General features: G+C 37.4%; 1 pseudogene; it reads left to right on the top strand.

The window, feature by feature from the left end:
• Nucleotides 1-14,041: 14,041 nt before the first annotated feature.
• LOC102825398 lies at nucleotides 14,042-14,799 on the top strand (annotated as a pseudogene).
• The last annotated feature ends 1,479 nt before the right edge of the window (nucleotides 14,800-16,278 follow it).

Raw genomic sequence — 16,278 nt, 5'->3', positions numbered from 1 at the left:
CTGAACAGTCCCATAATAAAAGAAGAAATTGATCAGGTAATCAAAAAATTCCCGATCAAAAGAAGTCCAAGCCCAGATGGCTTCACTGGTGAGCTCTACCTAACATTCAGGGAAGAGCTGTCACCAATTCTACTCAAATTATTCCAGAATGTAGAGAAGGATGGAAAACTTCCTAATACATTTTATGATGCAAGCATAATCCTCATACCAAAACCAGAGAAGGATGTCACTAAGAAAGAAAATTATAGACCAATATCCCTCACATGTAAAAATTCTCAACAAAATCCTAGCCAACAGAATCCAGCAGCAAATCAAAAAGATAATACATCATGATCAAGTAGGATTCGTATCATCAGAGTAAGGATGATTCAGCATTAGAAGAATGATCAACATAATCCACCATATAAATAAGAAAAATAAAAGAACCACGTGATCATATCAATTGAAGCAGGCAAGGCATTTGACAAAATCCAACTTCCATTCCTGATAAAAACACTCAACAATGTAGGAATTGAAGGGAATTATATTCCTCAATATAATTAAGAGCATATATACAAAACCAGCAGCCTACATTAATCTCAATGGAGAGAAACTGAAAGCCTTCCCTCTGTGAACAGGAAACAGACAAGGATGACCTTTGCCACCACTCCTATTCAATATTGTGCTGGAAGTTTTAGCAAAAGCTATATGGCAAGACAGGGAAATTAAAGTCATCCAAACTGGCAAAGAGAAAGTAAAACTCTCTTTATTTACAGATGATATGATTCTATACATAGGAAACCTCAAAGACTCAGTAAAAAAGCCACTAGGCCTCTTTGAAAGATTCACAAAAGTGGCCGGATATAAGATCAACATGCAAAAATCAGTTGAATTCTTTCATACCAAAAACGACAGCACTGAGAAGGAAATTAGGAAAGCAATACTATTTACAATAGCTGCCCAAATGATGAAATATTTAGGAATAAATGTAACCAGAGAAACAATGGACCTATACAAAGAATACTACAAAACATTACTACAAACAACCAAATTAAACCTACAAAAATGGAAGAATGTACCATGCTCCTGATAGGAAGATTTTAACATTGTAAAAATGTCAATTCGGCCAAAGCAATTTACACATATAATGCAATTCCAATCCAGATTCCAGCGACATTCTTCAAAGAGATGGAAAAAACTATTACAAACTTTATGTGGAATGTAAAGAGACCCAGGATAAGCAAAGCACTGCTTAAGAAGAAGAATAAGCTTGGAAACCTCTCACTCCCCAACTTCAAAATTTATTACAAGTCTACAATAGTCATAACAGCTTAGTACTGGTACAATGAAAGATACATTGATGAATGGAGCAGAATCGAGAATCCAGAAATTAACCCATCCACATACAGCCAAATAATTTTTGACAGAGTACCTAAACATATCACACATGGAGGGGTAGTCTCTTCAACAGATGGTGCTGGCAGAAATGGAAAGTGATATGTAAAAGATTGAAACAAGACCTTTACTTACGATTTATACAAAAACCAACTCAGCATGGATTGAAGACCTAAATGTGAATCCCCAAATTATGAAGGCCCTCAAGGAAAAAAATAGGGACAAATGTGAGTGCTCGAATTCAGGGTATACAGTGATTACCAAACATTTTGAAAACAATACAAACAAAAGTAGACAAAATAGATGATTGGGACATACTAAAAATTAAAACTTATGTGCAGCAAAAGACTTCACCAGATGAGTAAAAAGGGAACCCACAGAATTGGAAAACATCTTTTGTAATGACACATCAGACAAGGGACTCATTTCTAAAATATCGGAAATTACAACCCCTCTACAATAAAATAACAATTAAAACAATTTAAAAATGGACACAGGACATGAACAAACACTTCATCAAGGAGGATATCTGGGCAGCCAACAAATATATGTAGAAATATTCATGATCACTAGTCATTGTTGCTCTTGTTGTTAGGTGCCATTGAGTCGGTACTGACCCACTACGAACTTATGCACAGCACAACAAAACACTGCCCAATCCTGGACCAACCTCACTACTCTTGCCACGCTTCAGTCCATCAATGCTGTCACTTGGCCAATCGATCTCGTTGGGGGTCTCCTCTTTTTCTGTGACTCTCCACTTTATCAAACATTGATATCCTTGTCCAGTGACTGCTACCTCCTGACAATATGTCCTAAGTATGAGAGATGAAGTTTGGCCATCTTGGCCTCCAAGGAGCACTTTGGCTGCACTTCTTCCAAATGGATCTATTGGTTCTTTTGGCAGTTCATGGCACTTTCAATATTCTCCTCTAATACCATAACTCAAATGCATCAATTCTTCTATGGTCTTCTTTATTCGGTGTGCAGCTTTCGCATGCATATGAGGCTTTTGAAAATACCATGGTTTGGGTCAGGCACACCTTAGTCTTCAAACTGATATCTTTGCTCTTCAACACTTAAAAAAAGTCTTGTGCAGCAGATTTGCCTAATGCAACACGTCATTTGATTTCTTGACTGCTGCTTCTGTGAGTGTTGATAGTTGATCCAAGAAGAATGGAGTCCTCGACAACTTCAATCTTTTCTCCATTGCTGAGAATGTTGTTTATTGTTTCAGTGGTGAGGACTTTTGTTTTCTTTACATTGAGATGTAATCCATACTGAAGGCTGTGCTCTTTGATCTTCATCAGTAAATGTTTTAAGTCCTCTTCACTTTCAGAAAGCAAGGTTGTATCATCTGCATATTGCAGGTTGTTAATGAGTCTTCCTACAATTTTGATGCCACATTTTTCTTCATAGAACCCAGCTTCTCGGATTATTTGTTCAGCATACAGGTTGAATGAGTATGGTGAAAGAATACAACCCTGTCACACACCTTTCTTAATTTGAAACCATTCAGCGTTCCCATATTCTGTTCAAACAATTGCCTCTTGGTCCAGGTACAGATTCCTCATGAGCACAATTCATTTTTCTGGAATACTCATACTTTGCAATACTGTCCATACCTTGTCATGATCCACACAATAAATAAAAACAAAACTAGCCATTAGAGAGATGCAAATCAAAACAACAATGAGCTATCACCTCACACCAGCAATAACAGCAAGGATTAAAAAAGTTGAGGACAGTAAATGTTGGCGAGGTTGTGGAGAGACTGGGACACTCCTGCATTGCTGGTGGGACTGCAAAATTGTCCAACCTTTCTGGAAAGCCATATATCACTTCCTCAGAAGGTTGGAAATGGAAATACATTATGATCCAGGAATTCCTCTGCTTGGTATTTACCCACAAAAATTACGAGCCATAATATGAGTAGATATTTGCACACCAATGTTCATAGCAAGATTTTTTTACAACAGCAAAAGGATGGAGAGTGTCTAAGTGCCCGTCAACTGAAGAATAGATATGCAACTGTGGTACATATGTGCAATGGAATATTATCTTGAAGAACAACAAGGAAGATGTAAGCTATCATATAACATGGATGAAGCTTGAGGACATTATGTTGAGTTAAATTAGTCAGTCACCAAAGGAGAAATACTGCATAGGACCACTATCTTAAAAGACAGAAAAAATGAACACATACAAAGGGGAGGGGGATTCTTTGCTGGTTACCGGGATGTGGGGTTGTGGTGAGGGGAGGGAGGAGAAGGTGGAGCACATGGTAAGGAATAGGATAGTTTGGGTGTTGGGGAGGGGAGCAATATACAAGAAGGGGGAACAGAATGGAAGAACAGGCAGATGGGAAACCAATTAGGCAGGTTTGCATGGGCTAAGTGGGACAGAGGTAAATAATGATGTATGCATAACCTTGGAACAACATGGCTCTGGGATACAAGGATTGAGCCATTTTGGAATGGGCAAAAGGTGGAAAATAATCTTAAGATGTTTGGCTGTCTTTTGAGTCTTGGTTTCCCTGACATACCATTATAAAATATACGCTTGAGGGGGAGAGGAAAGAATAGCCAGAAATATCTCCATAGAAAGCTTGTAAGTCCATCTTCTGCCCAGAACTGATTGAAATACCTAAAATGGGCTACAACGTCCCCAGTGAAGGAGGCTTCCTGTGGAGTCTCTCCATTGCATAAGTAAGACCAGAATCTTCTAAGGTGAGAAATTTCCACTTGAAAGGACAAGCAGACCAGCCTGGAGTGGCAAGAAGAACAGAAGATACTTCTTGAAAGAAAGACCAACAGGAAAAATACAAACCAATAACGGCAGTCCAACTGATTACTACAAGAACAAGCAAGTTGCCTGCTCAGGAAACATCAAAGCAAGTAGTCTGGCCCCCTCAGGACAAACCCCCTTCCAAGACTAAAATTCAATATGAATACATGAGCAGACACATGCTCTGACTGGTGACCACGTTGGTGACCAATAAGGGGAAGTGAGGGAAAAACAGAAATTAAGCTGTGAGCTAAGTCAATCCACTTTCAATAAACTTCTGTGAACACAGGTGGAGACCTGGTTGGCCAGCGGTTTGGCAAGACCTGGGGACTCCTGGGTCCAGTGTCAGTGACGTAGCCACAGAGGACTACAATGGAGAATGAAGTGCCCAGCTGATAAGAATTGAGGGCATATGCACAAGAACACCCACACTTGCAGATAATACCCACTTGAGCTGGCTTCAATGGCTGGAAGATCAGAGCACAACTAGAAGTAGAAAGAAGAGGGAAAAAAAGAGTAATCTGATACAATTTGATGAACTCGACCTACCTATGAATGTAGTAACTCAAAAGAGGAAACAAATCTTTACAGTGAGGATCATTCCCACCCCTCAATACACAGGATAGACAGGGATGGGCAACTTGGACGTTGGCTAACCAAAATGGGCGGGTGGGTGAGGGGCTACAAAAGCAAGAAGTGACTGGCTTTCAAGCTTTCGAGAGGGAGTCTAGATCCTGAGGGTGCAGAAGAAAGTAGAATCTCCACTGAGTAGCATCCAATCTGTCTGGGCAGGACTGATGAAAAGAGATGGCATAGGTCTCTTGTAATACAATAGTGAATAATTATTATCAGGAATGACTGTGAGGGTTGGAAATGTAAAGGTAGATGTTTTGTAGGAAAAGCGGGGGAATGGTTGACTTTGTAGGCCAGTGGGGGGAGGCCCCTGGGACCATCAAGGGGAAGAGCAGAGTGCAGGACCCTACCCAGAGAAACAGTGATGCCAGAGATGGAGGCAGAGAAGACGACATGGAGAGAGGGGGTGGTTGAGAACTCTAGACCCAGAGAGGGAGAAGAGTTGTATGCTGATGGATATGGAGCAGGCTTGCGGGGTGTACTCTTTGGTTGGTTGATGATGCAAGGAGAAGGGATTGTAACCACGGCAATGTACCAATATACAATAGGATGAATGTAAAGTTAATGTTCTCCCATGTAAACCGTCACATAATTCACAATAAAACAGTTAAAAAATATATATGTAAAGAAAATCAAAAGAAATAAAGACTTTCTTTCAGAGCACAAATAGAGTAGATCACATTATATTAGGCTTCATTCTGGGGGATTGCTACATCTTACTGGCCAAACCACTGAGAATCCTGCCCAGTCAAGTTAACACAAAACCTTATCTATCTGCGTAGTGAAATCTATTCTATGTAAGAGATACCAGTTTATTTGACTGTAGTAGTACAAAAAGGTTATTAATGTGGTTTGAGTCTTCATTTTAGCTAATCTTTAAGAAACTTCCATGTCAGGTTTTAGTGTAGCATCAAAGAAGTGTATTCACGGTTATTTGAAATGATATAAAAATCTTCCTTTTCTCTTTAACTTAAAAATATCCCCTGAAGTCTTACAACCAAATTGTATAGCTTAAGTAGAATGTTTGCCTGAGCATTTTGCTTTTAACAACTGTATGGCCTCATATTGACAACAAGATTTCAAAAGATTAAGTAGAAGCCTATGGGGCAGTGAATTTGTCAATGGGAAAGGAACAATTCAGTAAAAGAGGTGAGAATTGTTGTACAACTCAAAGAATGTAATCAATGTTATTAAATGTGCATGTAAGAAGAAAAACAAAACAAAATTTTACCTATCACAGTAATTTTCATTTTTGCTAAGCTGCTTTCAGGATTTTGTGACTTTTCTATTGAGGTCCATCCTGTTTGGAGTTCACTCAACAACTTCTTGAATGCATATCTTCTCATCTTTCATGATGTTGGGGAAGATTTCCTCTAACAAGTCATCAATAATTTTCTTTGTTTTCTGTCTCTTTCTGAAATTCTAATCACACATAAGTTATTACTCTTGATAGTGGCCCACATAGTTCTTAGGCTTTCTTCAGATTTCTTCCTTCTTTTTAGTGATTGCTCCTCTAGCAAATGAATGCTGAGAAATTTGTCTTTAAATTCATCTCTTCGACCTTCCATCAATTCAATTCTACTTCTCTGCCCTTTCAACATATTAACTACTTCTGAAATCCTCTTATTTTGTCAGTTTGTTCTGTAGTGTTTTCCTGAATTCTTCTAAAATTCTGTTTCTTTCTTTTTTTTTTAAATTGCAGTGTTTTTGATCACTCTCTAAATCAGCTGAAGGAACCTAAATATCATTCTTTTGAATTCCTTATCATGTTTCTCTGATTGCATTTCTGGAATATATTTCAGACTCTATATTTTGGTCATGTATTTGAGCCAGATTATCTTATTTCTTCAAGTAAATGGAAATTATCTGTTGTCTCTGAGACATTGTGATGGTGTTGTATTTATATTTAACTGAAGATTGTATGTTAGTGTATTCTTAGGCACTTACCATCTGTGCCCTGGTGAGACTAGAAGTGTATACCCAGTTCTTTGATCACTGGTTGTTCAGGACAGGTTTGTCTGATGTTGGTTGCTAATTATTGTTGATTAGATGGCACAAGAGTAGGTAGCAGCACATGCTTAGTGGATGAGTCAAAGGAAGATGTGGCTGGGCTAAAGGGCACCGTTGCTGTCTCCCAAAACAAACAACAGCAGTATAAAATCTGATGAGGTGAAATTCACTGCCTCTATACTCAGGGATAGTACACCCAACACCTAGCATAAGAAAGGCTGAACAGAAGTGAATGCTTTTGGTCATCAAGTTGGCCACCAGGGAAGAACTGTACCTCCTCATTGTCAACTTTCAGTGCAAGTTCCATGCCTACAGGCTACTGTGTATATTTATAGCTGCCAGCCAAAGTTCAGGATGGCTGAATCACACCAAGACAGCCAACAGCCCAATGGCTAATCTCTTCTCTGATGCTTCCTTTCTCAGTCTAAATTTACTCCACCATTCTCTGAAGCTAAGGGTTAAGAATCACCATCTGAATCATTGTTGTTCCTTTGTCTTTTGTGCCTTTGTTGCATAGAGCATAATCAACATATCTGCCTACTCTGCCATTTTACCCTAAAACTAACTAAAATTTGACACTTGAAAATCAGTCTTCTACAGGTCTACTGAAGTGATTTCAGAGTATAACTATGTTCTTACTGTTTTCATAATAAGTTTTCAAGTTAGGAGAGCATTCCACTCAGAAGTTTTCATCATCTTACAATTGTCCACATCTTTTCTTAGTTCCTGTGATATCCCCATAGCATTCTTCCTTATCTACTTGCTATTTTCCAAATGATGGATCTCTCACACTTTCGCATGTGTTTTTTTAATATGTTGTTTCCACAAACTAACATTTTAACTAAAATTTTATTCTTCATTTAAATCAGATTAAATCCAAATAATCTTTCAAGCCTTAATTCAAGAATCATTCCCCCTAAAATCTCACAAATTATTTTTTTAGATATAAATTTTCATTTATATTTTTCATCTTTTATGATGAAAATAAGAAATCACTACAAACACTATAAACATCCATTAATAATAAGAAAGTAGAATGTATGAAATATGAATCTAAGATAATTGGCAATTGTCAAAAATAAAATTAGACATATAGTGAGGAAGGATCAGTTCCTGGAGAAGAAAATCATGCTTGGTAAAGTGGAATGTCAGCAAAAAATATGAAGACCTCCAACAAGATTGACTGACACAGTGGTAGCAACAATGCATTAAAATATAACAATAAAGAGGATGAAGCAGTAATTGTGAGGATGGAATAGAATCGGGCAGTGTTTTGTTCTGTCATGCATAGGGTTGCTATGCATGAGAACTGACTTGAGCACACCTAACTAAACAGGGTCGCTATGGGTCGGACCCGACTCGATGGCACTTAACAACAACAACAACAACAACTAAACATAAAATTAAAACATAATGATTATTTGTTACTATTGAGTCTCAAGGAGCTCTGGCAGCGTAGTGGTTACGAATCGGGCTGTGAACCTTAAGGTCAGCGGTTCGAAACTACCAGCTGCTCCACGGGAGAAAGATGAGGCTTTCTACTCCCGTAAAGATTTACACCCTCGGAAACCCTATACAGGGCCGCTATGGGTCGGAGCCGACTCGATGGCACACAACAACAACAACAATTGAGTCTCAGACTTTTTTACAAATACTACTCTAATTTTCTAGAGCTGGTTAGAAAATCCTACTGCTACTCTCCTTGTGAGAAGTTATTGCTTCATGATTACCAGGGATGCTTAAATGACTTTCTGAACATAATTCTTATTTGCTGCTTCTGTTAGTCATCACACTAAGAAAAAGTGAGTTCTGACTACTACATATTCATCTCCTGCTAACACATATATATTTTAAGCCCTGAAGTTTCAACTAAGAGTAAGAGTAGACTATTAGGAGCAAAAATACAATTGTGTTTCACTCATTGGATTTACCGTTTTGAACAACTTCTCCTTTTATAGAACTGTCTTTGGGATGTTTGAGGGTTGGATGCAATAATTTATTTCATTAACATTGAAAGAAGAAAATACTTAATCATTAGAAAAACTATATTCTTCAACTCTGAGAGATACTAGATATTTTCAAGTAAAAAGATACTAGATATTTTACAGGCACATAGAATTGGTACAAAGCTATATTTGAGTTAGTGGGAAGAGTTAGCATGCAGTTCCGGTGAGGTCCTTAAGGGGCCCATTCTGTGTCTAATTGAGGAGCATCATACCGTGGATGGCTTACCTTACAAAGCATTTCAGTGCTTGAGTGTTTTCTCTACATTGCTCACTGTTCTCAGGGAATCAGACGGGCATCTCAGCTGAAATGCTTAATAAGAGCAAGAAAGAAAATCTAAGCATTTGGAAGTATTTACTTGGTTTTTATTTCTCTAGTAAAACACTCTATTACTCAGGGGAAGTGTGGAATGTGCCTTGTTTTTAGACAGCAAAGTGGTGAGCTAGACAATTACTAAAATATGAAATGGAAAAAATTAAACAATAACAAAAAAAGATTACAGCCTTAATGTGAGTCAGTTTTAAGTGTTCATCTAATAGAAATGTATTTGGTCATCCTCTGGTACTTTCCACTTTTTGTTTGAATCTGAATTTTTTTTGTTTGTTTTTTAGATAAAGGAGTGTAGCTAAGTGAGCAGAAAATTAGGTGTTAGGGAGGCACCAATCTAAGTCAATTGAATAGGGGCAGACAAAGATATTTTTCTTCCCCAATAAGGATGCTGGTTGTTGTTTTGTGATGCTGAGTTGGTTCTGACTCATAGTAAACCTGTGTTGAGTTTATGAGGAGAGGCTGGTGAGTTTGAATCACTGACCTTGCAGTTTGGGCCAGTGCATTATCCTGCAGCACCATACCAGGATTTCAAGGATGTTGGTGATGTCCTTTAATATGATAGAAACAGAAATAATCTACTCATTCATTTGTTGTTGTTTTTAGGGGCCATACAGTTGGTACCGACTCATAGAGACCTATGTACAACAGAACGAAACACTACCCAGTACAAGGCCAGTGTTACAATTGTTGCCACACTTGAGTCCATTGATACTGCCACATTGCCAATCCAGCTCGCTGGGGGGGATTATAATCAAGAAGATGAAACAAACTGTGTGTGAATTGTTGAATGAAAAACTGATGACCTTGTCTTTAACTTTTACCCAATTCACAATAGAAAGTTTTTTTAAAAAGAATGTCTGATGCAAACTTACTAAAGAAGAAAACTCTACTGAAATCATACAAAAGGAATATACCTTAAATTATATATAGAAAGGCTGATTAGCTTTCACTTCTGACAAGCTGTAGAAATCATTTATGCATCCATTTAAGTACATTCTATGATTATTGTTTATATTTAAATTCAATTTGAAGTGTTTTAAAAAGGAGATTAAAATAGTATATAATCTTTCCTAAAATTTTTAAACATCACCACTATCATATTCTGTAACATGGTCTTATTTTATTTTATTTTTAATTTTATTTTATTTTTAATGTACACTTTTCTTCTTCTTTACAAGTAGAATCAGATAAGTGTAAATAAAAGGAAATGATTGGCATTTTGTCAATGTTGGGTTTAAAAGATGAACAATGATGGGAAAATGTAGAATTTTGAAGACAATAACCTATTGTTGATAAGAACATACTGATCCACAACCAGAATAGCACTGGATAAAAGTAAAACAAAGCTATACTTGAAAAGAAAGAATCACATTTTTTTGTTTAAACCACAGTCCATTGATTTTCTTCCCACAGAGATAGTGTTTTTGTTCAACTTCCTTTACAGCTAGGAAAGTCAAGCCTTAAAATCATTAAAGATCATTTAAATAATCATTAAAAGCCATTAGAAAAGACAAGACTAGTTCTCAAGTTTTTTGCGCTTTTTCCATTAGGCCATATTTTCTAATTGAAAAAACATACTATTGTAATGAAAGTCAACACAATTTTGAAGGAGTTTTATTTGTCTACAGTTCAAATTTGGAATGTCCTTTCACAGTAAAAATTGAAATTCAAGATTTTTTTTTTACAGTAATAGTTCATGGTAATATTAAGCCTTTACATTTAAATCTTATTCCAAATTTATCAGAGCTAGCAAGAAGAATTAAAGACACAGAAAAAGTTTACTTGAATCCTCATAACCCTCACATAAGAGTATTTCAACATGAGTACTCAAGATACCTTTTAAAAAGGGAAATTTGTGTTATGAAAAAAAGAGAAAGTGACCAGCTACTATTCTTCCTCCCAGAATTTTCTCAATTTTTGTCCTTGTCATCATCTTTTATGTTGTTGTGTTATTGTTGTTCAGTGCTGATTTATGGACACGCTGTATAGAGTTTCTGAAGAGCAGCTGGTGGGTTTGAACTGATGTCCTGAAGGTTGTAATCTGGGATCTTTATCAGTAAGTGCTTCAAGTCTTCATTTTCAGAAAGCAGTGTTGTGCCATCTGTATAGCACAGGTTGCTAATGAATTAATGAGTCTTCCTCAGACCTTGATGTCACATTCATCTTCATATAGAGCAATTTCTTGAATTATTTGTTCTACATACAGGTTCAATAAGTATGGTGAAGGAATATAATCCTGACATACACATTTTCTGATTTTAAAATATTCATATATTTTATTTTTGTCTTAACAACCATCTCTTGGTCTATGTAATGGTTCTCTATGATCACAATTAAGTGTTCTGAAATTCCCTCCCATTCTTTGCAATGTTATCAGTATAACAACTCATTTTTTCCCCTCAAAACACAACATTTTGAACCAAAACCTATTAAGTTTAATTCTAACCACAGCAATATTCTTTTGACCACTATCCATGTGAACCTACATAGAATTAAAAATAGACTGTTGTCGTTAAATGCCATCAAGTCAGTTCTGACCCATAGTGGCCCTATATAGGGTTTTCAAGGAGGTGGGTTTGAACTGCCAACTTTGTAGTTTGCAGTCCAGTGCCACACCAACTAATAAACAATTTTATCATTCCAATTACTGTTGAGATAAAAGGAGTAATCAAAAGTCAAATTCCAATTACTGTTGAGATAAAGGAAGTAATCAAAGGTCAATGAATATCTAAGTCATGAAAGTAATAATCTCCAAAGGAAAAAAACAACAACAACAACAATTTTCTTGCCAAAAGCCAATACCATCTCTAAAATTTACTTCACCAATTCACAGAAGCTGCATGAAGTGTTTTTGTATTATTGAAGAAATACTTTTATGGTGGTTTGTGCTAATATTGACGTAACTAACAATAACCAAGTTTACCAGCATTCCCTTCTCTATGTGGTTTTTATGTTGTTAGCTGCTATACAGTTGTCTCTGACTCATGGCCACTCCATGTACAACAAAACAAAATGTTGTCCAATCCTAGGTTGGTTACAGATCAAACCTTTGTGATACATATGGTTTTCACTGCCTGGTTTTCAGAAGTAAGTCACCAGGACTTTCATACCGGTCCATCTAAGTCTGTAAGTTCCACTGATACCTGTTCCACCACAGCAAGATGCAAGCCTTTCATGCCAGATGGGTTTATACTCACGGGTTCAGTTTGTCCTTACACTTCCTAGTGTGTGACCATTCTCTGCTACAGGTCCTGCCTTTCTTTCTGACAGCCAATCTATTGACTTACAGTGACTTAACCATAAAGTTAATCATTTCTTTACTAACTGACACAATTGCATAATATCTATTCCCTGTAAGAAATTACTTATTCCACGTCCCTCAGAGTAGTCCCATTTCCCTTATTCATCTCTGGCTAACACAGAATCACTTTCGTGAGCAAGATTTAATCCTTTGCAAGAAACTGGTAATGTCACAAACAGAATGTTAGAATTGCAACTTACAAGTAATTATTGCTCTTTTGTTCTCCCCTTTTGGACAAAATATTTCTATTGTGGTTATTCTGTGCCTTTTTCATCCTGTATGTTGTTCATGCAGAAGTATATAACTCAAATCTTTAGACCACGGAACTTCAGATTAGGAAGACTCACAGTTGAAGAATGCATAAGGAACGCATTAACATCTGAATCTGATTAGATGAGCAACCTGATGGCTTCAAGTCTGAGCCTGATTTGATAGTGGGATGCAATTGGAAAGTCTTAGAAATGTAGTAAAAGTACTTTGTTGATAGGAGAGAACTGAATCATTGAAAGCCCAATGGTAGGCTATGGTAGCTTGTCTCCAAAGATGTATGTACCCATTAAAAATGGATCCGATCTTCTATTATCCCATGCACTAGACTTCTTTGAATCATGGTTATTACTGTGACTCATTTTTGGCCAATGGAAAATGACAGAAGGGATCTTACTTAAGTTTTGAAGCTAGGTCAAAAGAAGCATTCATCTTCTGCTTTGTTTTTTTTTGGGAAACCCACACTGTGGGAAGATAAACATTATGCAAAATGTTTGACCACCCTAAGACTAAAAAGCTATTAGAAAGTCTAATGAATACACTGGTGCTCAGGTAAGGCATGTTAATTAAACCACAAACACAAAATAATGATTCCTGTGTAGAGCATATTCCTTATGGAAAATGTAAACTTTAACATTGTACTCACCTGCATGGACAGCACTCTTATCTCCCTTTTTTACTTATTACTATATTGTTTCACCAATCGTCTGCCAGTATATTGTATTGCAGTGGTTTCCATGTTTTTGTAATTCTGGAAGCTGTGCCATGGGTATTTTAAATACCAGTATGGACTTTGAGGTGGACAGGTTTCAGCTTAACTTTCAGATTAAGACAGAATAGGAAGGAAAAGAAATGTAGTACTTTCGAATATTAAGAGCCAAATATTACCTTGAACATATCCAATCTGAATTTAGAGATCATTTGAAAAACAGATTTGATTCTAAAGACCGAAGAACAGAAGAGTTGTGGGATGACATCAAGAACACCATAAAGGAAGAAAGCAAAAGGTCATTAAGAATACAAGGAAGAAGAGCAAGACCAAAATGTATGACAGAAGATACTCTTAAACTTGCTCCAGAGCATAGAGATATTAAAGTAAATGTAAGAAATGAGGCGGTAAATGAACTGAATAGAAAATTTCAAAGGTCAGCTTAAAAAGATAAAGTCAAGGCCTTCTTTCCGCGTCATTTTCTTTAACTTACTGACCCAGCAGTTGCCACGTGAGTCCCTCAAGTGAGTCGGATCTAGAACATCGAGAAAGCCCTTCGATCTTTTTCTGTTCAGGGTGCCGAGGAGTACTCTACATCAGAACCAAACCAAGCGATATCTGCCAGAATGTTCCAAAGGTTCACTCCAGATTTGCGGCAAAAAATCCCAGACTACTACTGTGAGAAACACCTGGAACCACGACTATTCTGTGATGAAGATCAAATCACTCTGTGTGTCAAGTGCACCCCCATCGAGGAGCACAAGCACCATTTGGTGTGTAGACTGGAAGAGACCGCTGAGAATTACAGGAATTTATTAGAAGAGATATTGAACACACTTCGGAAGAAACTTGAAACTGCTCGAAGCATGTTAGCTCAGGAACAAGGAAGAATGGTGATGGTTCAGGAAGAGGAACAGAATTTTAAAACAATGATTGAGTCAGAATATAGGATGAGGTTCCGGTTGTTGAATGAAGAAAATCTCCTGAGACAGCAAGGGTGCTTACTCAACTTACAGATGAAAGACGCCAATGTGAATCAACTTACCAGGATTGCCACAGAACTAGAGGAAAAGTCCATAGAAGCAGTCCAGAGACTGAATAATTTGGCTAGACAAAACATGCGTAAATTGAAGGAGAGTGAAGGCTGGTTTTTGAACAGATCTGCAGCCTCCAAGCACTCACTGCAGAACTCGAGAAGGAATGTGAACAGCCGACATTAGCACTGCTCCAGAAAGCAAGATCTTCTTTGGAAAGGAGTGAGTCTCTACTGATTCAGTGTCTAGAGCCTGTTGGTGTCACAGAACTGAGTTTAAGCCAAATAATAACAGGAATGAATGAGCAAAATGCTAAGAGTGCTGCAAAGATATATAACATTGGATCCTGAAACAGCTCATCCTTGCTTGGTTGTGTCTGAGGATCTGAGAAGTGTCAGGTTTGGAAATGGACATCAGAATGTACCTGGTAAAGCATGGAATTTTGACTTCAGTGCCTGGGCATGGAGAGTTTCACCTCAGGAAGACATTACTGGGTGGTGAATGTGGAAAATGCAACAAACTGGCAATTGGGCATATATATGAACAGTGCAAGCAGACGGAGCGATATGCCCAATACTTGTGGAGATAAAGTCTTATTGACAAGATCCATGATGGGAACCGATAGTACTCTCTGGATCTTTCCCCATTTAAAAAGAGTTTTCTGTAGAGAGCAAATACGCAAAGTTGGAATTTTCCTAGACTGAATATGGAGAGCTAGCATTTTATAATGTGACACAGAGAGCCCTCATTTACAGTTTATCTTGTCTCACCTTCCACGGAACTATCAGGCCTATATTTTCTTTTTGTATCACAAATGAAGGCATGAATTCCAATTCTGTCACTATTTGCCCCCTCCTGCTTCTTATAAGGCTACTGTTAGCCTTCAGTCTTTCTTGGTGTGAAATCTGCAGTCATGTAATGCCAGAATGTTAAGGCCATGACCTTGTAAGATAATATATGTTATCCAATAAAAGATGTACTTCACTTAAGTTGGAACCCAATTTAGTACCCCAGAGGCTTTGTGTTCCTGAAATTTCAAGACCCATTTATTGGATGAGGTTGTTTTTAATCCAAGTCATGAATGATACTGATTTGAACAAACACTCTGCTCTGCCATTCACTCGATTCCAACTCATAGCAACCCCATATCCTTGAGAACCTTAGACAGGCTTGCTATGAGTCGGGACCGACTCATGGCACTTAACAACAACATAGGTTTAGAGGATGTAAATCCTTACAGAAGAAAGCCTCACCTTTCTCCTATAGGGTACCTGGTGGGTTTGAATTTCAAACTTTGTGGTTGGCAGCCCAGTGTTTATCCAACAGCAACACTAGAGTTCCTATATGAAGCCAAGTATTGGGAAATTAAGAAACATTTAATTCTGATAGTACTGTGGGTTAGGTGTTGGACTGTTAACCACAAGGTGGTTTCACCCACTAGCCATTCTTAGGGGAAAAGATGAGGATGTCTACTCCCATAAAGAATATACATACATTCTTGGAAATACTATATCCTATGAATAGGAATCAATTTGATGGCAGTGGTTTTGGTTTTGATTTTGAATAGAACCATGTATATTCATGGAGGCTTCAAAAACTTTGAGGAAGTCTCCATTATTATTATTTTTTTATTTAATTTTCCATGAACTTTTTAAAGCTTCCTGTTTTTGAAAACATTGGGGATCCCCAGGAATGAAATCAGAACTTTGTAGATTTGAGTGTTCCTTTTTAGTGCCATATGGAAGGCTTACTATTACTGACATGAACTTCCTATTATTGACACTGAGTATCAACATTTCCAAGCTTTTGTCGTTCCAAATAGAGAATAA

Source organism: Chrysochloris asiatica, unplaced genomic scaffold (genome assembly GCF_000296735.1).
Source record: "Chrysochloris asiatica unplaced genomic scaffold, ChrAsi1.0 scaffold00129, whole genome shotgun sequence".
NCBI classification, from domain to species: Eukaryota; Metazoa; Chordata; class Mammalia; order Afrosoricida; family Chrysochloridae; genus Chrysochloris; species Chrysochloris asiatica.
Note: the sequence above shows the minus strand (reverse complement) of the source record. Positions and strands in the feature narration are given on the sequence as shown.